The following is a 22,761-nucleotide window of genomic DNA, read 5'->3' on the forward strand; positions in this document are numbered from 1 at the left end:
CAGGCCTAACGTTAACGTTGCTGCAATGTGTTACGTGCTACGTGCTGCAATGTGCTACGTGTTTGCTTCGCAAATGTTGCTGTCAGGTGGGCTCGTGGAAACGCACTCGTTATCGCTTGGACGGGTACCTGCTGGAATGTATCCTGCTCTTGCTGTTGGGGGAATGCGCGTGCGCTTTTGTACACGCGTGTTTTTCGGTGGACACCTTAAGCATCTGTCTGGTCAGAGACGTACTGGGCAAGCAGTCTAAATGTAAACAGACACAGAAAAAGACAAGGCGACAACCGCTGTTCTGGTCAGGAAAACCGTATCCCCTTCGCGAAGAGCGTGTCTTGCATTCGCTTCCAACTCCATTTTATTTATTTTTCGCCAACATCAACATCATAATCCAACTACGAGAGCCTTATAATAGTGAAACTTTGGCATCTGTTTAACATATATCTCGTAATATACTGATTCCAAGGTTACTGGTAAGAACCTGATACGAAATCTCTTGTCTATTTCTCTGTTTTCAATTTCCAAACCTTCAAAATCTATTTGAATATCCTGCTACGTGCTACACCGCACGTTTTTGGCCCCAACTGTTACAGAGCTCAATTCCCCACACAAGCGCGAGATACGATACTGTGAGCAAAACTTTTGTCGTTCCTCGCAACTATACCACATACCGAAACATTCCGTCGCCGTTTACGAGCAGCAATTAATGAAATTGTATTCCACGGAATCAGAATAAGGTCGCAACGACAACCGAAGCGTTATCTGATAGATGTGTATCATTATGAATGAGGTATCTAGCTAGTTTATGCCGTTTCTCTTTCTTTGTCTTTTACTTCCTCTTTTCCGACAACGGTATTTTTCATTGTTGTAAGTACCTTGCTCTATGTATGTTAGCTTCATAATAATAAATGGGAGTAGGTTTACACGCTCCATAAGTTGGTCCTATGTAGATTAAATGTATTTCTTGCATGTACTGTCGATACCGTGCAATAGCCAAACAAGCCATTGGGCTTAGGCCCGTAGAACGTTTGTTTGATGTTAAAGATTAATATTCTTTCTTTAATATAGAATAGTTCGCGAACAGACAGAAAACGAGCAAACTCACGTCGCCAGAACCGGAGGCTGCCACAAACTATTAAACAGGGCAAACTTTCTATGGCACACCGCGAGGCAGGTTGAAAACGACACATTAAGTTTTAATCATTGTCTATGTAATTAACATCAAGCCCACACACGGACCGGCAACTTAAAAGCCCCGTCTGCAAGCCTGTTTATGACATCCGACAGCTTGCAACCAGCATCTTTAAATTTGACGCCTGCGAAATAGGAAAGTGTCTCCGCAACTCTCGCTTCGGTTACGCACCAAGGTAAACGTTCCCCAAACTACGAAAGCTCCATAACTTTCGCGTATTCCCGTCTGACACGCGCGTGCTGAGGATTTGACCGCTTCAGCTGCTTCGCGAAGCCGATCTTTAGGTGGATTTTTCTGCAGGATGCCGCCTTGCGGATAATAAAGGGTGGCATTCGCAGATGTGGCAGACAGCCCTCGAAGAACGATAATGTTTTTGCACCGATTTGGAGTCTTCTAATAACGCAGATCTAATAACTCACTCGGCCGTTCGGCTCTGCTATATCAACGTCGCATAAGTTGCATATTTGCACCTACTTACGCAAAGTGTGGAAATGATCACACTCCACTGCATGTCTAGCTCTACAACATTTAATTATGTCGCGCGCGGCGTCTGGTTCCTCGTGTGTTATGTGATGCACTATATATATGTAGCCTGTGGAAATGGCTGCGGGCTGTGGGGAACGATGTGCGTGTGTAGGTGTAGAAAGGAAACTTGAAAAATAATGTTTCGTGATATGTAGATGGCTAAAATGGCGGTTTTACATGATTCAGTGTATAACGTGCGTAATAATTTAATGTCATAAGCAAACCTAAGCAGCTCGATATAGGGCCAACCACCATGGTCCATGGCTTTAGAGGACCATGTGACAGTGCCATAGCAACCATAGTGATCGCAGACTATGTTTGCGCTACGGTGAAATTGTTTAACCGCCACAGTAACAATGCAGACAAAAAAGTAACGATTTCACAAAATATGAAAAGGCTTTCACAGTTAAAATTTAATAGCGTTTCAGAAAGAGACTTGCCACAAAAGAACACCGCCAAAAATTGCCCTATAAATCTGGGCGCATCATTTCGTGCAAATTCTAATACTACAAGGTACGCAAGAGCACCTCACCAGCGCACCTGTTTTATGGTGCTTTGTTCTAAACTCTTTTTGTTTTCTCTTTCTCCCTGTTCTTTTCATCATTAGCCTCGCATACCCCTCTTCCCTGCCACGTGTAAGCTTGGGCCGGTGAGCTTGGGTCGGTCCCTGCCGCAGGGGTCGGTGTGTGGTCCTAGCCTACTGGAAGCAGGTATATTCTGTACTCAGGGCTCATTATTTCGAATACACTCGCAATGCAACTCAGGAAGAATAACAAGTGCGTGAAGGTTTCTTTTTTTGGTCCGGCTGAACTTTTTTCTTTCTCTCTCTTTTTGAATAGTAGCAAGCCAAATACTGGCTGACCTCTCTCAACACTTAAAAACAACAACAACAACAACAACAACAAGTGCGCGCTATTTCGCGATGCGCACTGATTGTGAGGTGTGTGTAATGAGGAGTTTCACGCCAAAGTGACGAATGAATAAGTCGGAATGACGAAATGTCCCATCCGCCAGTGAAGATAACGTGTGGATTTTTTTCGATAGTTGTCTCATTAGAAACCGTATTTTTTGTCTCGAATAGCATTGTGGAGCGTACAATACAAGAGATGGACTTCATAATCACATAACGGCATAACGGCATTAGCCGGCGCTATTATAACCGTCTCGGCACTGCCCTAGCTTCTGTTGCGCACGCGTCTGCGATCTGAACCGCAGTGCGCCGCTCGCAGTTGGTAGGGCTTCTCGCGGTGACTGTGTAGCCTCCGTTTCGTAAAGTTTCGTGTTTCGAGCTTCGGCTATAATATGTGTGTTTGATCACGTTGGTGCGCTGATTCTGTTCCTGTTACCTTGTATGGCGGTAATAGCGAAAGCTTCCGCTACTACAGAATATGCGTGCGGCGAGGTGTATCCCTACTACCTGAGCTCCCCTCACACTGCGTTGATTGGAAAAAGAAATTCGGGAAGGGGCAGCTTCCGCAATATATTTCAGCACTACCATCACCACCACCACCACCACCAACCCGCAACATATTTCCTTTGAAAATAGATCTCTCCCTGTTTGTAAACAAATGACGCCATAGCGTTCGATAGCGCCACCAATTTGGTAGAGTTGAACTACGCTCGAAGCTAGTGGGGCGAACAAGGCCGCGCGAGCAAGTACCCATTTGTGGAACCCAGCCCTCCCCTTCCGATTTGTTTCGGTTTCAGTCTGTCTACCAACGTCATGATGACGTTTCTCGGGCAGAGGTCTATTGGATGCGCGTGGTGTGACGTACCCTTGACGTTTTGCGCCGATTCGGAGGAAGGAAAGAGGAACCTCATACACTGGCACCTTTGTTCACGTTTCAATTACAAACGGCGCAACGGGTGAATCTCGTTCCTTTTGCACCATTGTCATGATGACGGAACCTTTCATATCGCGAAGAGAAAATACTGCACTTTAGTGCCCCTTTAAGCAATTACATATTTGAAACGCTGTGACTGTATCGTACAACAAGGGCACACAAAGGCATGCATGACCGTATGCAATGAGAGAGACACTGGAGAGAGACACTGAACCAAACAGAATCCCCTTGAAATCAATAGAGGCCCGACGGGGCGGCAAATGCAGTCTGCCTCCTGACTTCCTAAAACAGTTTACTAGAGTGGAGCACTCACTCTTGCGTAGATGGCTGTGCACGGCGCAATCATCCGCCCTCTGTGCGTATAGGTGATTCCGCCGGGATCAATCGTATAATATCTGTATCTAGCGCAGAAAGCTTTGCAAGTACAGCATGCCGCAGGGCAAGTACTGGCTTGACCGAAATTATACTCGAAGGAAAAAAAAAGAGAGAAAGAGTAATTTTAGTCGTTTGCAGCACCAGGTGCCTTCCACGAATTTATGACAATTTCGATATTTCTGCGAAGTTTAGGGACAGCAGGAAGGAGTGGGGGACAGGGGGGTTTGTATGCGCCCTGGGCCGACTTCATGGGGAACTGTGCCGACGTTCGTCTGGAAGCCTGCCGGAAAACCCAGGGAGAACTCCAGGCAGCACAGCCGGTGCGGGGATTCGAACCCACGCGTCTCGACGTGGGAAGGAGTCATCTGAAGTCATTTGATATACTATGCCACGGGAGCTGCCCAAGTAGCACAACATCTCGGCCCCATATTGGGCCAAGATTGGGCCAAGACGTTGTGCTGCTTGGGTGGTTTGCTGGGGAGTAAATTTCGGTGTCAGAGGACTGCACCCGTGTCACACGGTAGATTGAATGACATTCGCACCGAACTTCATTCGTTTGTATTGCGTCGAGCTACACGAAGAAAAAGAATGCCATTCACAAATGATGTCACTGTCGATGATTAAGACACCATGGCCGAACATATGAAGCTATCAGGTACATTCGCTATATATTTATTTCCTTGTCTCGAAACTACGGGGGCATTACATTATTTCACAGAATCGTCGCGATTTGGACGACGCTCAATTGGCTAAGTATCACAAGCAAAGACAAGTAAGGAGCATATGTGCGATGCGTCAATCGCACGGGCGTGGGAGCCCACTGGTAACGAAAGTAGTTCTCTGAAAAACAGTGTGAAGCCATTAACATAAACCAGTTTTGGAGTACAACCGCGACTAAGTGGTAATTGCAAGGCTGCAAACTATACAACTAGCCCTCTTTTCTACATTATATTCTTGTTGCTGCTATCGTCCGCACGCATTAACTGCTCTGCAATTCGAATTCACTTTCCGCGTAGCGAAACTGGTGGCAGTGGTGCTTAACATAAACCAATGAAACTACACGAAGTTCGTCTAGAAAGTTATAATTGCATTTGTAGCGTAAAAAGATTCGTATCCTTCTTTTTCGATCAGTACTAGTTTTGTTTCACATGATAATGCTTCATGGTCTGCAAAAAAAAAAAAAATCTGATAACTTTGCAGAAGGCCACTCTGCATAGCGTTGGTCTCTACGAAATCGTGAGAGAAAGAGAGAGAGAGAGAGAGAGAGAGAGAAGAAAATCAGCCTAGAATCAGTAAACCGCAACGCGTTCCTTCTTTTGCTCCCCATTGCTTTTTATTTTTGTTTGCTTGTTGCGCCTACCAGCTTTGAGGTTCCCCAGGCGGCCACTGGCGTAAATAGCAATTATCGCATTTACAGAGGCACTGACGCGAGAAAACAGAGATAGTCTCACCTTAATTACACGCAGGCAACAGCAGCAACCGACATCTTTCAGAGTTTCATTATACAAGCTACAGGGAAGAAGCCGCAACAAACACGGTCATTTTTTTTTTTTTTTTTATGAACGCTTGTGCTACGGGAGACGCTCGCTTGCATAATTGATGGCGCAACGAGGTATACATCGAGGCAGTGTTGGTTATGTGTAGTCAGCTTCTTATTTACAAGAAACTGATTTGTCATGGCGTTACGTTTATTTTTACATTATATTTACATATCCGCATTAATGTGTTTTGCTTTTTACATTGACGTGATCATTCATAATTTAATTGTTGCTCTCTAAGCATGTCACGAACCCTGCTGCGGATAGCCGCTTCGTTTCAATTGGGGCTCTTCAGCACGGTGAAGGAAAGTGACAGGCTTCGGGATCAGTTTCGGCGAAACGTCAGTGTTCTGCAGTGCTAGCAACAGCTATGGATGCCGCAGAGTACGTACACAAAAGTACAGGGTTACAAGTAAAGCGCAGGGTTTAAAATGAATAAAAAGAGTGTTTCGGTGCTAATCTACGGGAAGGGGTATTATGCGCTAAATTTGTATGTAAAATTGCCACTTCACGGATCAATTGTGATTTTTTTTAAAGGAAAACGCTGCATTATTAACGTTTAGATGGCCTATGCCACCTATTTAGCCACGCTTGTTTTCTTATTGTCACACGATATTTATATCGCTGCGTTTTAATAATTTCAAAAGCGTAGCATGCACATCTGTCGTTACGTCTATAGTAAATATGCGTTCTAGAGTTAATTTCAAAGCATCACCGATGCATCGACAGGTAAAGAAAAATAGCAGAATAGGGTACCGGCAATGTATATGAAAGACGAGCGGTTTTTCGTAACTCACTGCAACAGATCATAACTTGCACATAATTTTAACTTCATTCTCGTATCTCACATCTAATGTTTCGCGTGTAATGGGGTAGTGTACTGCTCTCCAGTGGTGAATCACCCCAGGTCATAGTCACGATTTATTTGTTGTTGTTGTTGTTCTGGAAGCTGCAAATTCTTCACACCGTTGTCAAGCACACGACTCTGGTCACTGCCGTCAGGGTGAGAAGACAAAATGCATCCAATCAGAATCGCGTTGGGAAACTTCCCGTGTCTGCGGTGTTTTCTATGATGCCGAAGGAATATACTCTACTTGTACTTATGCAGTTAACTTCAACGCTGTGCGTGTAATAAGAAATAATCCAGAGTTCAGCAACTCCACGTTAAGTAGGTGTTCGCTTTTTGACGCCGACCTCGAAGCGTGTCACTTTCTTGACGAGTAGGCAGCTCTTTCCGTAACTACGTGCCGACTGCACACGTAGACATACGACGTTCCAACCCTGCACCGCCAAAAACACAACTCATCACCCTAAATCAGGCCGCCACTAAAAAGGAAACCCGTATATCTTGTCCCCCATCTATGCTGAGCCATGATTCGCGTACATCACCCGCATTCCCGAGATATCCCTCGGTCTGGCCGTGACGTAAACAGAGCCAGCATCGACGCGAATGTTGTCCTATCGTGATAGCTACAGCGGGCCTCGCCAACATTGTACGTGTATCTCTCGTAAACCTGGCCTTCGAGGTCAGATTTACAACGTCGTGAAAAAGCGTGGTCGCAAGCTACGAGCCCGTAAATCTCTGTTCTCGTTTCGCGGCTTGGCACGGCTTGGCGTGGCTTGGCGTTGAAACCCCCCGCTAGCTCTTTGAGCCCCCTGGGAGGACGGTGAGGGTTCTCCTTCTGCTGAAGAGATGTCTCGTTATCGCTGTGATGCCTCGCGGCGTGTTTCGTCTCCTATGGTATGTCGAAGGACGTGAAGCTGCTCTTTTTCCTTTGTGGCTCTTTCTGTTTAGGGCTAGATCGCTTCGAGATGTATTGTCTTGGGAATTTTCGGCTGATAAAGTTCGGAGCTGATAGTTTGGCAGTGTTTAGCGTTGTTGAGATTTGACGTTGGATGTATATTCCACTGACATATATAGGTATCGCCGATGATGGTGAAAAGATAAGTCGTGGAAGTTTTACGAGTATGAGAGAAAAGAGTGAAGCGGGGCCAGTGTCTCCGAACGATGAAAGGAATGAAATGAATTATAAGTAAAGAAAGACGATATGTGTTTCGAAATAATTTTACATTTTGATTGCGTTGTATGCCTCGCATGACAAAAAGCATGCGACAGCTCAGCAAATGTCATACCAGTGATCAATGATACTACTAATTTGTGGCTTTATGCCGCGAGACAAGTACGGCCACCCGCGACGCCGTTGTGGTGGGTCAGTGGGAGCCGTGCCACCAAGTTGCTGACCTCTTCGGCCGCGCTCTAATCAGTAGGCACATACGTTTTTTTTTTCTTTTCGTGTTAGCACCGCGAAGCAACTGTGGCTATGAGCGACCGACTTCAGGGTGAACTGTGCCCACATCCGTCCAGAAAGTCTTCGGAAAACCCAGGGAAACCTCAGACAGTACAGCCGGTGGTAGGATTCGAACCTACCACCTCCCAGTCTTCAGCGTGACATACGTGAACAGACTGATTCAGAGAGGTCGCTACGCAGCATTAAATGAAGTCCACAATGCAGGCTATCTCCAAATAAGGACGGTTTTAGGAGTATTAACTGAGCCTGAGAACCAAAGACTCGCAAAGTCTCTTTTACCAAAGATTCGCACCAACCACTCGCATCACCGTCCACTTGAAGCGCCGCCCTGGTGGGGATAAACGATAAAGTATTGAAGACGATGCAGTCGATAGACACGCATGTCCGAACACATTTGCCTGGTCGATAACTCTTTCACGTACTCCTCGTCCATCGCGTGCTTCACTTCATTAGCGAACATCACCGAACACTGGCGGGTTGAGAAAACTTTACGCTTAGCCTACTTAGGGTTCATTGCCGTCAGGGCGAGAAGACAAAATGCATCCAATCAGAATCGCGTACATGATTTCGCTTTTAAGGGGGGTTTCTCATAAGGCGAACCATTGCGAAGGGCATTTCGCTCCGCGGCAAAATTTGCCTTAATGCCCTGCAGCAAATTGTAAGAGCCGAACGCTGTCTAACGGTCGTCCGGAGAGTCGTTTCAAAAGTCGTTCGCTGCTGCATGGTCGTTAAAGGTTCTTCGCAGGACGCTAATTAATTTGCATTCTCTCCCTCTTATTCTTGAACAAAACCGAGAAAAGAGGGCGGTACAGACGCAGATTTAAAGGATTAAGAAACTTGAGGCTCATAATTTCTGTTGGCAAGCATTTCCACTAAATGGTCCCAAACGTGCGATAGAGAATGTGTGCTATTCTTTATAGGAGTCACAAATGAAAGCGGGGACAGGGAAATTGGGAAAGGGCACGACAGGGAATTGTTTGTGCTTTGCCGAAAGCGAGAATCCGAAACAAGAACGGAGCTACGCTATCGTACGCTTTCTGATGACGATCACCGTAACCGCAGAAAAACTATTCGCAGTAAAACAATAAAAATTCGCAGACGATTATTTACATTTGATTCTTAGCGGGCACTTTTGCTACTCTAACGTCGCTATTAGTAACATCAAGTAAGCAATTCGAGACAAAACTTGCTGTTTACGTTGTACCATATCTCAAAACAACCATCTATCGCCTTTACTTAGCATGCACACTCTTCTGGTGACCGTGGGGCTACTGTATCTTGACGGTAGGTGACGGTAGGTGACGTCATGCTTACGTCATGCTTACGTCACCGTGAAACCGAAACCGGATGTGAACATGTGTGTATGCGTGTGCAAAAAATGTAAGAGTGAAAAGAGGATGAGTGAGAGAGAGTGACTGGTTCGTCCCTTCAGATGACGCACCCTAGAAGTCGCTGAGAAGGCGTGTTAGCTTAGCTCAGTTGGTAGAGCCCTGGACCGGTAATCCAGAAGATGTGGGTTCGAGTCCTACAGCTGGCTAACCTTTTCAGTGAGTTTCATCTTTCATCGTGAACATGCCGTTCGGTTTTCCTGTGACGGAGCGAGAGCCTGTAAAGCGTGCTTTCACCTCACAAGGACACATATTGCGGGAAAGCCATCCCTTCAGTTACAACTCTGCCGATTTCTTCGCTAAGCGGGACCGCGGTTGGTTCCAGAAAAAGGATTCTGACCAGCGAACGTTTCCATCTTTAGCTCAGCAACTTTCAGACTCACGATCTCGAATAATTTCCCGTTGCAACGATCCTCGTTCTGCTGTGGGAATCTTGCCTTTCATATCCACACGTGACTTTCTATCAAATACAGCTGTAGTCTTAAAATCAGTCCACTCCGTATTATTTTTAGTCCGTCCAACTCCAACTCCAGTCCACACCTTCAAAATGTCCCGTTAAAGCTAGATTAATGATGACACTATGCGATCAGTGCCCTTTGGCAACAAGGCGACTGTTCTGGGAACGTCAGCTGAAGACTGTATTTTGTCTTCACTTCTGAATTTCTTTCTGCACTTCTGTTCTGTATTCCGCATCAACTGTCTTACGCACAATAGCAAACTGCGTGTTTTAAATATAGCTTTGGCTCCACACTGTCACCATGAATAAACTTAAAAAAACTTAAGCAAAGTTCAGACACTACAGCCGTTGGTTAGATTCGAACCCACCGACCTTCGATGATGACTTTGGGTTTAATGGTGTATCAGCTGCGGAATGGACCACGCGAACTTTATTGTAGCAACTTTTCTGAACCAAGAAAAGTTGCCGCAACGCTTTATTAAATTAGTTGCGAGCTTGTATCTCCAGTATCTTCGTCATATAAACCAATGTTCACCCGTCTCTAACTGCACCACACACAACCACACACATATATGGGATGATGATGAGCTGGGTCATTCTCCGCCGTTATGGCGGTACACTGCCCAATCATACACTATCGCAAGGCAAACAAGAAAATCATGTTCATTCTTCGCGAATTATATTCCAGTTAGAGGACAAACGGTGCAACGAAATCAGCCGGAACGTACATATGACATTCAGAAAGAGGAAACGAAAAACTCAGGGGTACGTCTTGAAGCTCGATACATCATTTCGCCGGAGAGAGCCAGAGTCATACATGTGTACAGAAGGTTCTCCCGACTCCAATAGGCTGTCCCTGATAGATTCAATCAGTCTGCGGAACAGCAGAAGGACTTTTGCTTCTTTTATTTTACTCAAATTGATCGTCGCTGGGGCAATCCCCGTGTTTGAGCAAGAAAAATAACCGAGACCGGGAGATGAGGAGGGGGGGGGGGGGGAGGGAGATATTCTTTTCATATTCCTATACGTAATCAAAATTGGAACTCAGAAATTTCTTCTTTTTCCATATTCCCTTGACTAGTGAGAACTCGCTGCAGGTAACTAGTGTTTCGGTTGGGTTGGGTTGGGTTGGGTTGGGTTGGGGTGGGTTAGCGTGGTTCATGTAACTTGATTTCATGTGAAAAGTGACATTATACGTTCGTAACCTGCGATGGAATCTCCCACACAAGTGTTCCAACCGCCCGTTATTAACTTAAGTTGATTTTTCTCTTAAAAAAAAAGAATAATGAAAGCAGAGAGGCGAGCACTTTTAGGCCTTTCCACACTATAGCTGCCACAGTATTCCATTTGAAATTGTAATCCAATTCTTTGAACTTGTGCCCACTTTGATATTGGAACCATGAACACGTCCTGTCCTCGACACTTCGCAATAACCTCTCAATGAGCTTCCGTGTGGAATTTAAGAGCAAATTTGAACCACCTTGCCCTCTCAAATAAGTTAGACGAAGAAATATCCATCATATCCGCGTAGCTCAAAGTGGTCGTGCCTGGCATGCTGGAACGTTTTACTGGAACTCCTTAGCTACCTTCACTGTCCGGCAGATATAATCACATTCCGCCGGAACTTTTCTTTTTACCTCACCACCAAACTTTTCGCTGTGAAATTTTGAAACCCATTTCCGTATTTCTTCCGTTCGCCGCTTGGTGTCTCTGTATTTCCATTCTTCCCCGGCGACAGAGACGCCTTTTAGGGTGAGTTCTCGTTTCACGGTTTCGACTTTCATTTCATCTTGGCTTTAAACCCGCGATAAGGGGAAAGATGGCTTTGTTGTCGCGACTAAGAACAGGCCTGCCATCTCCTGACAGCGCATTTCGGATAATCAAAGCGCGAATCGCTTTTCAATGAAACTGATCCGTTTTGGATTTCCTCTTAAAATCGCGGCAAAATGGTAGTCGTCTCAGGAAGCGGAAGCGTCCGTCTCTTTGTGCGTCACAAAGAATAAAAAGCGTGTTTTTGTTATTTGATAGCTAGGGAGTCTCAGCCTGACTTGTTTTTTTATGTGTGTGTGTTTTTTTTCTTTGTTTTTTCTGAGTGGCGTCGTCCAAAAATCTTTCCATAATACATTGAATCTCTTCCTTTCCTCTCAAAATGCAGAGACGGATGAGATATTATCCGGCGTTGATTTCCATTGTTTCTTATTTCACATTTTCGAGACGGGACTTATGGCCCTATACATTGAAGAGTCGTTTTAAGATTTACGCGCCCAGTATAGAGTATGGAGTTAGATGGCGTTAACTTTGCTTTCTAGGCTTGTATGCGAGGATTCTCTCCGCGTACCACTGTACGATGATTTGATTGTTACTCGATGCTACAAAAAGACGAATAAAAAGGGGTTGTGAGACTTTGATAGATGTGGTTCATTACATCATGCACGAATTGTACAGTGCTGGACAAAAGTTTACGGAACACGTACGCTCCGGCGCATTCCTTCTTTAGAGTGACACGCTATGGCAGCGAATGGTGCCATACGGACTTGCAAACAGGTGCCTGGGTTACCTAGGCGCATGTCTGTAAGTCCGTACTGTACCATTCACTGACAGCGTCTCACTTTGAGGAAGGAATGCGCCGGAGCTTGTTACGTAATCATTGGTCCAGCATCGTACTACACTCCAGAACACTGAGGAAAAAAAGAAGTATCCCTCTATGTGTCGTACTTAGCGAGATGCAGCTCCTGGAACACACGGCCATGTAAAGCACAGACGTCACAGGCCTCAGAGCTCCCATTGGTAGCCGTAAGCGACCTCCCACGCGCTGCCTCACTGGCGGCGACGCGTGCTGTGATATCAGAGCCGGGTGAGTTTCGATACTGGCGGATTTAATTTCCTGTGCTTCTGTTTCTTTGGTTTATTTATTCTGGTTATTTGGTTTGTTTTTTTAGGTTTATTTGGGTTATTTAGGAAGGTTGGGTTTATTTGGGAGGTTGGTTTATTTTAGGTCTATTTTTTTAATTACACATTCTTCGTTCTATTCACGGTGGAAAGAGATCTTTCCGTACTATGCGGCTTAACTGAGTTGTTCGAGCATATGGGACTTCCATTATTGCACTTTGATTGAATATTGCACGAGGAATGTGGATTTCGGATTGACATTGTATTGAACTCGGATGGGACTAGAATCGGGTGTTGCAAGCCTGTGTGCGGATCAAGCTTGTCGATACTCCAACACTTATGTACCGGCCAACACACGTTTTTTTTTTTTAATTTTCAGTTTCGCCTGTCCCAATAGATGCCTACTGATCTGCAACGGTCTACAATGCCCGTCAGCGTTGTCAGCATCATCCTATTCACCATCCTCTCATTTTCCCCCAATAGCAATGGGGTAGCATTCTGCTCAATGAGCGGAAGTCATCCCCATATCATCGTCATCATGTATCTCTCTCTCTCTCCAAGACAAGACCATCAAAACGATCACTAAAATGTCGCTCGTCGAAAATTCGTATAACTTGGCTTCCGGTGTTTTGATTGATGATAAACAGCCACGTAAAAGATTAGGATCCGTGAAGGTTTAAGAGGCTACGCTTTCAGAATTTCAGGTACAAAGAAGAGTGTTTTATTTCTAAATCTAAATTTAAACACTGTTTCTTCCTGGGAGTCTTTTGTTTTTAGTCAATTTATACGAAGCTCGGCGACCGAAAAGTGCTCAAAGAATAGCAGTTGATGTTAGCTCGTTTCTCTTTCGTTCCGATTGTTACGCAAATAAAACAGTGTTGGTGTAAATATGACAAAAATTAACCCGCATGCAAATCTGTAGACGCCATCTAGAGTCATTTTTAGTGATGTTCCATGGGTGGCTCTTATATACTTCCTGTTCAGAACTTGTTACGAATTCCTAAAGGTGGTATGTATGTATTTAAACCTGTTGTAAGTAAAAGTACGCCAGTTGAGAGTCAGCATTTGTCATGTGTATGCGTTGCTGTCGTCAGTATACTTGGATTGCTGCTGTTGGTTAATGTGAACAGTTACCAACTACCTCGCCTTGCTACGCTATAGTACAGTTTATTCCCTGTCCAGCCCCAGAACTGCGCGGTTTCTCTTCGATTAATCTTTGCTCCTCCCATACGTTCACAACGCATAAGTGAGCATGGCTCCGAACCCAAATCCAGCAAACGACCTCTGTCTAAGGCTCGCCCCTGTGTCGGCGCATAGATGCAGTGGATTTAGCCGCCTATAGCTAAGCAATGCATGCGGGGCCACGGCGTACGCGTAATTTCTCGCTAGGCTTAGTGTCAACCCATTGTGTACTCGAGAGATTTAGTGCTAGGGTCAGGAGTGGCGTGTTTGCAAAGCGGCCTTCATTTTCCTTCCGTGAACGTTTTCAGCGCTGCCACGTCTTTGTCGTGAATGGAAGAGAGTGACAGCTATAGCCTATGATATGGCCGCATAGCTTATAGAGAGCTTATAGAGAATTAATAACGCGGATTGCACGAAAAATGAGGACGGAATGGATTTCCATATTCTTGACGTTTTCAAAGATACCACGCTGCGAACAGTCATGTAATCGCACTCCGTTGCCGCATACCAAACTTTTAAATTTTTTAAATCTATATTTATGTCATGGATAAATATACACGCATGTATAGTGCTTTTTTAATAAAGATTAAGGTGTACCTGTGAGACTGAAAAAAAAAAATTCCGATTTACTTTTCCAAGCCTCTGATAGCAGAAGACATCTTGAGATTGCTGTCATGAATGCTGCCGTACGTCATTGACATTTTCCATCCGTTCGTTTTTCTACGAGTACGAAGCAAGCACGTTATAACGCGCATTAATCACATGTGAGCAACTACATAAATTAGCACGAACTGTCAGTCCTCGTTTTGTAAAGTCGGCGATCTCGTTGGATATGTTAAAACGAATACATTTTTCATATCTAAGCCCACTATTTATTGTATCGTCTGAAGTTCCCCCAAATGCCTACATAAACGCGCACTAAAAATTCTAGATGAATTACGTCGGTTTAAGTGACGTAAGTGACAGCGGGCAGCTTCAGGAATGGATTCACAGTGCCTCATTTTTTTTTTTTTTCGTTTTTTCCGAATGATTGCATAACGTCTTCTAATTTGTCTCCGTCTTGAGCAGAAAAGAAAAAGGAACCGTCGATACGACAACAGATCATATTTTTTGTACATACACATAGTTCTCCGAGCCTGCCATATGGAAGCGCAATTGCTTTTTCTTTTTCTTTTTTTTTCACAACTGGGCCTGCATATAGCACAAACTTGTCTACCGGTGGCATCTCTCTATCACAACCTTCCGTCTAGCGACCGCTTCTTTCACGGCTGGAAGTGCCTCTAACCCTTTTTACGTAACACACGAGACGGCCGTTTAGGCGAGGCCTCACGTTTCGTCCTTATACCGGCTTACGCTTCCCATTTATTCCAAACATGATCCCCGGCCATTCTGCTGCGGATACTTTGAAGGGCAGATGGAGCACCGATGCCTTTCCTCGCAGCGATGAGTGGTCATCAGCCCTATTGGACCACGTTGAGGGAAATGCAATATGCGCTGTGTTGCGCAACCAGAATAAGGCTGAAAGTTGAAACGGCATGTCTCGTCTCTCAATGGGGTGCATGGCAAAAGTGGCGTAAAAGATGGATATTGCAAATCTTGCGCCGCACTGCGGTGAATGGGGTGGCTTTCAATGACGTCTTTCGGGAATTGTTTAAACGTTAGGGGCTAGTGCGCTTCGTTCCATAAAGACAGAACCGCTGGACTGCGCCCAATATTTCATTGTGAGCAGTGGCTTTCTTTATAATATAAACGTTGTCTAATTGAATATTTTAGATAAGTATGCCGCGAGCAGTACGCCTACGTTAGTGACGTTTGCATAACCACAACCTGTCAAAGTCAGCCGCCGCGATACTTTAGTTCTACACCCGCGTTCAAATTAAGAACGGCATGAAATGTAGTCCGTAGAGTTTAATAGTATTACTCCGCCGAACAAATTATACTGCAAAGGCACTAGGTGCCGCCTGTAGATCTCCAATAGCGTTGTTATCGGAGCCCTACTGGTCACGAGGCAGAGCGATGCGGCCAGCTATTTCATCGAATAGGAGCAAGTTTAACGCGAGGCTAAAAAGTGTTGTTCTTATGGGGTGAACACGACTATACAGTGAACCCTCGTAAATTTGACCTGCAATTTTCTGCCGCAAAGATATCTGGGATCATGCGAACCCTCGTTAATATGACAACCACCGTTCCCGCAGATTTTGGTCATAAAGCGAATTGTCATACTAACAAGAAATGCACAATCCGCTGACCTCAGAGACCGCTTCGTTCCGGCCATTCTTAGGTGCACAACAGCAGCAGAGTGTGACCTGGTCTCGTGGTCACTGCTGTTTCAAGCACCACAGTGCTTTGGCGCGAAAAGCGCTATGAGTAATTAATTCAGAGGTCAACAACATCAGGAGTCATCCAAAACCTTGGCGCCCTACTTCAACGCGTGTCACCCTCTGCCTGTGGTATGTGTGTAGCCTCTCCCTGGGGTACTCTGCGGGTCATATGACGTGGTCATAATAACGAGAAGATAATACCTGTGTTTGACCCTGCTTCTGACAAAAATCTCAGTCATAGTCGGACAAGCGGATTGTCATACTAACGAGATGGATTTACATGGCGGCGGAACGGTTCCCCCCAAAAAAGTCATAAAGTGAGTATGTCATATTATCGGGAGTCATATTAACGAGGGTTCACTGTATATATAGGCGAAACATATCACTGCTACTGTTCTTAAAAAGATCAAATTTGTCGTCGTAAAGTTAGAACCATACAAGGACAGTAAAAATTGTCCAAGTCTAGTACGGCAATGTAGGTACTGGAAAAAGGGGGAAATACAGAACTACTCAGGCGACTTCGATAGAAAGGAAAGTCGGCATTTTCTGAGTCTACATGAAAAACGAACCTCCCACGGGTCATCATCATTTCACGGTTACCTGTGCGTATACACTGCCCACATTCTTTTCATCATATTTGCGGTCAGAGAAGGCAAAAGGAAAAAACACACAAACTGAGGGACCGGACCATCAAAGAAAACGAGAAAACCTGAAACACGCGGACATCTGGGTCTCTGGGCGTGTTTTACCATCACTCTCGCGAGCGACGAAGTTACGACCGCGCCACCCACAGAACAAGTACGCCGAGTTCGTGTTGCGTGAATCGAAAAGTAGCTCGGGAGGAGACGGGACGCCGCAAGGGGTCCATCGATCAAAAGAGGACATCCAGGATAAGACGTCGGATTTTACACGGAAGGAGAGCGAGGGTAGAAACTAGAACTCTTGCCTCTTTGGAGAACGTTTTTGATATATAGGCCCAAGTGATCCCTGGTGTATACGGCGATCCATTTCAATCTACGCATACTGCTCCTGCCTCCCATTACGTCAAGGAAAAAACATAAAAAAGTGAGCCAAAACTCCGTGTCCTATTTCTCATCGAACGGGACTAGTGGGATGGCCGTGCGTTCTATATATATATATATATATATCCATATATCTATAAGGCGGAGCTTCCGCCGTAACGTAGACATCCTCCCTAACTTTTATAATTTTTAAGTTTTAATAAACCCCTTTTTTGTTACTTTCCCTACTTTCGTCTTGTCTCCCATTTATTTCAACTATATATATATATATATATATATATATATATATATATATATATATATATATAAGAGTAAGACGTCAAACCCGCATCCGTTTCGAGAGGGTAAATTTTATCATCAGCGCCCTTTGCTTTGGAGTGGTTCAAGTTGGACAATTGAACCTCTGTATGCAATAAGGGGATAAGTCGAATTATCCCCTTTTTAGTGTTTTTGTTGCAATGACATCTACGTACCAGTATGTACCTAGTAAATAAAATTTAGGACCATATTGCAATTTATTGACTCGCTACAGGAACGTAAGAAACGGGAAATGCATGCGTGTCAATGGGATGGACAGCCAGATCAGGCCCCTTTTCTACACATGCATACAAATGGTGTAGCTTAAATTCTGCTACGATACGGAAATGAACTTCGGCTTCCACTCGAAAAACATGTTCTTCCTACCTCACGTGACCGTGTCAGCAGTGCTAGTGAGTGTTGTAATCGGAAAAACGTGCGCACTGTGCTAATAAGTCATATTTTGCTGGCCATGCAGAACGTTATTTTCAAGATTCTGCTCATTTAGCAACACGATAATCACGATCTAGGCTACTGCACTGCACAAAGGTAACTTCGGCCATCCTGCCGTCGCCATGAAAGTCCGACCCGTGAAAACTGTTTTTTTCTGCACGAAAACCCTGCGCGTGCGTTCTCATATTGAAAAAGGGGATATGTCATGCTCCTGGATTTTGTTCAAACTATGGACGCACCTACACGGTGGTTAACCCTAAAAAAACTTTCGCTCTAAGAAACTCACACTAGGGAACAATTATTTTTCTTTTTTATTCCTTTCATATATGCATGTTCAAACATTCGGGACTACTGAGGAACAACGTTATAGCGAGCACACAAAAGAAGTTAGCGCACGCGATATTAAAATAAAAATTAAGCGGTGCATATATAAGCACCGATATACACAGACACACACACACACACATATATATACAGGGTGTCCCAACTACGTGTATACAGCTTTTTTTAAGATATATATAACACTTGTTCCAAGATGAAATCGATTGCAATATAGCATATGCTGAAGGGCACTCCCTAGGAGGGCATTAGCAAAGTCCAAATGTCTTAATTAACTTTCATTAATTAACTTGTTAATTATAAATGCTACAAAGTTGTCCCAATGAGAACATCTGTGCCTTTCGGTCACCTGTTATCGTAGCCGTTTTCAGAACAAAAATCCGTGCCATAGATCGCCCGCAAAAAATTAGTGAAGGAACGCCATTTCTTCTTTATTTTGTTCATTGCGCATCTTCGCAGACGCGTATTTCCTTCATCCCCAACGTGAGAGGGGGAAGGAGCACAGTGCCGCCTCATGCGTCGAAGATGAGCTTTAACTTGCGGAAGCAAAACAAAAACAAATGTATCGGGTGACTCTATCGGAACTGGCCTTATCTTGGGTTGCATGTTCTGTTTCCTTTTAATCTTTTTCCAGGACGCGAGAGGCGATAGTGTGCTCTTTCTCCCTCTCACATTGGGGATGAAGGAAAGACGCGTCTTCTAAGAAGCGCAATGAACAAAATAAAGAACAAAATGGCGTTCCTTCACGATTTTTTTGCGGGCGATCTATCGAACGGATTTTTGTTCTGGAAACGGCTACGATATCAGGTGACCGAAAGGAACAGATGTTCTCATTGGGACAACTTTGTAGCTTTTATAATTAACAAGTTAATTAATGAAAGTTAATTAAGACATTGCCTTTGGACTTTGCTAATGCCCTCATAGGGAGTGCCCTTCAGCATATGCTATATTGCAATTGATTTCATCTTAAAAAAGTGTTTTATATATTTTTAAAAATCTGTATACACTTAGCTGGGACACCCTGTATATATATATATATATATATATATATATATATATATATATATAGCGGTGGTTATATTACCGATGGCGCACACAGGAGAAGCGCCATATCCAGTCTGTAAAACGCCCTCTTCGAGGTAAGCTGATGTGGAGGCCGTCTGTCAAGGGAAGGAGAGGTGACAGCCAGTAGGTTATAGGAAGTTTCTACTCCTCAGTTGCGAACATCGCTTGCTGACCTATCTATCTATTCGATTACATCATTTGATTGGATTGAATTGGATTGGAGCTATAGAGTGGATATGCTCATGGGTTCGAAATGTCGGCTGGAACTGATGAGCTAACGCCGGTAATCGGAGACGAAGAACACCGCTACTGTTCTTAGTCTTGCTGAATTACAACATGACCTTGTTGCGTAAAAGCGAGGTTATACCCGGGCTTAGTCCTACCAACTTCTTTAGGCAACTTGAAAAATGTGTATACGTTGGGCGCACGCTGCGATCTTTATGTGCTGAGAGACAGTACCTAATACAGAATTCTATGGAGGCTGCGTTACTTCAATGTATTACCTGCTCCCCTAGCGAAAAGAGGCGGTGCTCAAGGTAGATACTAAGTACGCTCTGGCAATACATGGACTGCTATCTCTCTAAACCAGCATTCTGCGATTGCATCATATGTAATCTACGTAGTCTCTATAGTTCCTCGCTATCACGAAAAGCTCAATCATAAAGTGCATTCCCCGTTGCGTGACACCATAAATAAACATTACTTCGTACTGCCTCGTGCACGAGTCTCACTCGTAAATCGCCATCCTTTGCGATGGGATGATTAATATTGGGCACAGCGTATAATTAAGAAGTCTGTTCAAGTATGCTAAGATGCTTCCTTACTATGCTACATACATATATTGGCGCTCAGTGTTCGTGCAGCACGAAGTCGTAAATCATGCCGTGAACAAGAAGTCGAGACAGGACGGAAGTGATGTTGCAAATCATCCGTGCACCGGAAGTGAAAGACGTCCGCTCCGTTGCGCGGCGCATCGATCTGCATAGGGAGCATCCAAGCGTGCAATGAAGGATCGCTTCTCGTGTAATGGTAATGGGTACGGACAGGTCTGTAACGAACGAAGTGCGACGTTCCAAAACTTCCAATCGGAGTGTCGACCTCTTAGGCGGAAATTGCGCCGCCTTCAACTAGGAATCTCGACACCATTTCCGTCGCTTGCCGAGTCTGTCTAACGCGAGACGATCGGTTCTTGCGGAAATTCATGAAATAGAATTTTAATGTCATAGCTTATCTAACGTGCGTGTTAGATAAGCGCTCGAAACGCGGAGGTGTGCCATGGCGACGTCCTATAGAAATTCTAAATGAGTTTCACACGCGCTTCAAATAAAGTACAAAAGCTAGATAAACTTTTATTGAACTATAGATTTTGCTTTTTCAGGTTCTCATCACAACTTTGGGGAGAGGGAGATATGTTTAATTGTTGAAAAAGCGGGAAATGGAAAGTGTAGCCATGCAAGAGACTTACCATTCTAAAAAAAAAGTCTTAGCATCTTTGATTACGAGTACAATAAATTCCATACGACAATTCCACTTAATCTAAAACTTGAGGCACGAATACCGTGAGAGCAAACACGAGAGGGGGCAATCCCTCAAGTTCATCACACAGATGGAACAAGATTATTTTTACATTTTTCTACCATAAAATACATTCACATAACTGCACAACAAATTTTGTCCAACGTCCACCCACACAAAGGGCCAGCAACCAGCGCCATACAATGTAACCTCCTCCTAAACATAATGAACTGTAACAAAAACACACACACGGAAACGTCGACTCACTAAACGTGTACTTGTATCTTACGGTGTTTCAGAGCCACTAACACCTGACAACCGTTCTAGGACCGTCCTAAGACCTTCCTTAAGGCAGGCAGCCCAGCAAAGCAGTGCAACGACGCAGTGGATACCGGCATGTAATCTCGGTTCACCGCCCTCTGGCAACTTTTCGTAAGCTCCCTTAACTTCATGACCAATTCAGTATGCAAAGTCCCCCTCCCGTTCCCGGCCACGCACAGACTATTTGGGAATAAAGGTCTTCCGCTGTACGATGTGGCTCTTAATCCCGCAGAGACCTCCCTAAGAGGCTTTCCGGTTCCTGCTTTCTTTCTCTGCCGAACCACAGGGGAAGGCACGTCGAAAGGGCCCTAGTCCTTATGCATATGCATTAAGGTCGCTTAATACGTAATTGATGACAGCCGAAGGGAGAAGGGAGACTATAGCAACCCTGAGGTACGAGCGTCCTCCGACGTCCGGCGCTCAAAATGAAATTATGCGTAAGTTTCAGGACATTATTTGCTGCTTAGTGCGCCCGAATGGCTTCGTCCTGATTACCAGATGTGTTTCGGGGTGGTCGTATTCGAGACGCTGTGATGACATAATTGCTTGGAGGTCGGGAATGAATGTCTGTGAAGGCCATTCTTTTGGGATGAACTTGATTAAGTTACAATGTTTTCATATCGTAATAAGTGCGTAGCTATTGGTACAATGTTTCGAAATCGTTCTTAGGTATATCATTATTTTTAAGGTGAGAGATGAGAACGTGAATGTTTGAATATTTACGAAGTTCCTTTTGTATCCATGTCCAAATTGGACTGCTGAATTGACCCGTCAGCACATAGTGCAATCAGCAACCGTCAGGGATTTTCCCAGCAGCCCCCGAAGATCATACAACGCGCGTCCTCAAATTTTCCTACATTAACATATATTTTATATGAGTATACACGCTAGTAGCCAGCTAATAGGGGTGTGACAACCTCCCTCCCTCCCCTCCCAGGGACCACCACCTCCGATAGCGCCCTTGCAGGACGACGATCCCGCCTAAATCTCTAGGGGCCGTCAATCTCAAACGCTAACAGAAACACGGGAAGTGAATGTTCCCTTTAATTTGTGCTGTAGCCCACAGATTAGTTTGCGATGTTGACGTTATGGACTCATTATTCTGAGTTTAGCACAGACGAACATGTACCATGCCTCCATTATGCCAGAACGGCAACGGAACGGGCTTCCTGTAAAGCGTGCTTTCACCTCACTAAGACGCACATTGCGGGAAAGCCGTCTCCTCAGTTACAACGCCACAGATCTCCTCGCTGCGCCGGACTTCGGCCCGTGTTAAAAACGATTCTGACCAACGTACATTTCGTACGTGCATTTCCATCCTTAGCCCACCAACTTTGGGACCGACGTTCTCGAGCAATTTCCCGTCGCAACGATCGCCTCATATACAAATGAGCCATTTAACTTAGAGGCTGCGTTGTTATGAAAGGAAGGCATAATCTTGCGAAAGATTTTCGGTGATTTCGCTGCTCGTTTGCATAATTGCGCCCAACTTTCAAAGGACAATCGTTACGCAAACGGGGCCCCGAGAAACGTGCTCTTTATTTTAACGTCCACCGTAGGATGGACGTGAAACGCTCAATGATAACGTTGCCGGTTATAAAGAAAGAAAACGGAGAAGAAGAAGAAAAAAAAAAGGAAAAAGAGAAACGAAAGAACGGAGGAAAAAGCTATGGCATTAAGTTAAGAAACGAAAAGTGGGTTTAAGTTTATGGTGTGTAACGGCCTGCGCGAA

General features: G+C 44.7%; 1 protein-coding gene and 1 non-coding gene across 8 annotated transcripts in view; one reads left to right on the forward strand and one right to left on the reverse strand.

Moving 5' to 3' along the window:
- Window positions 1–22,761, reverse strand: part of LOC135368464 (cell adhesion molecule Dscam1-like) — a 183,204-nt gene that overhangs the window by 85,767 nt on the left and 74,676 nt on the right. The gene's annotated exons all lie outside the window — the stretch shown is intronic.
- Window positions 9,245–9,317, forward strand: Trnat-ggu (transfer RNA threonine (anticodon GGU)). The gene has a single exon. It is a non-coding gene; the product is annotated as a tRNA-Thr (tRNA).

This window comes from Ornithodoros turicata, chromosome 9, assembly GCF_037126465.1.
Source record: "Ornithodoros turicata isolate Travis chromosome 9, ASM3712646v1, whole genome shotgun sequence".
NCBI lineage: Eukaryota > Metazoa > Arthropoda > Arachnida > Ixodida > Argasidae > Ornithodoros > Ornithodoros turicata.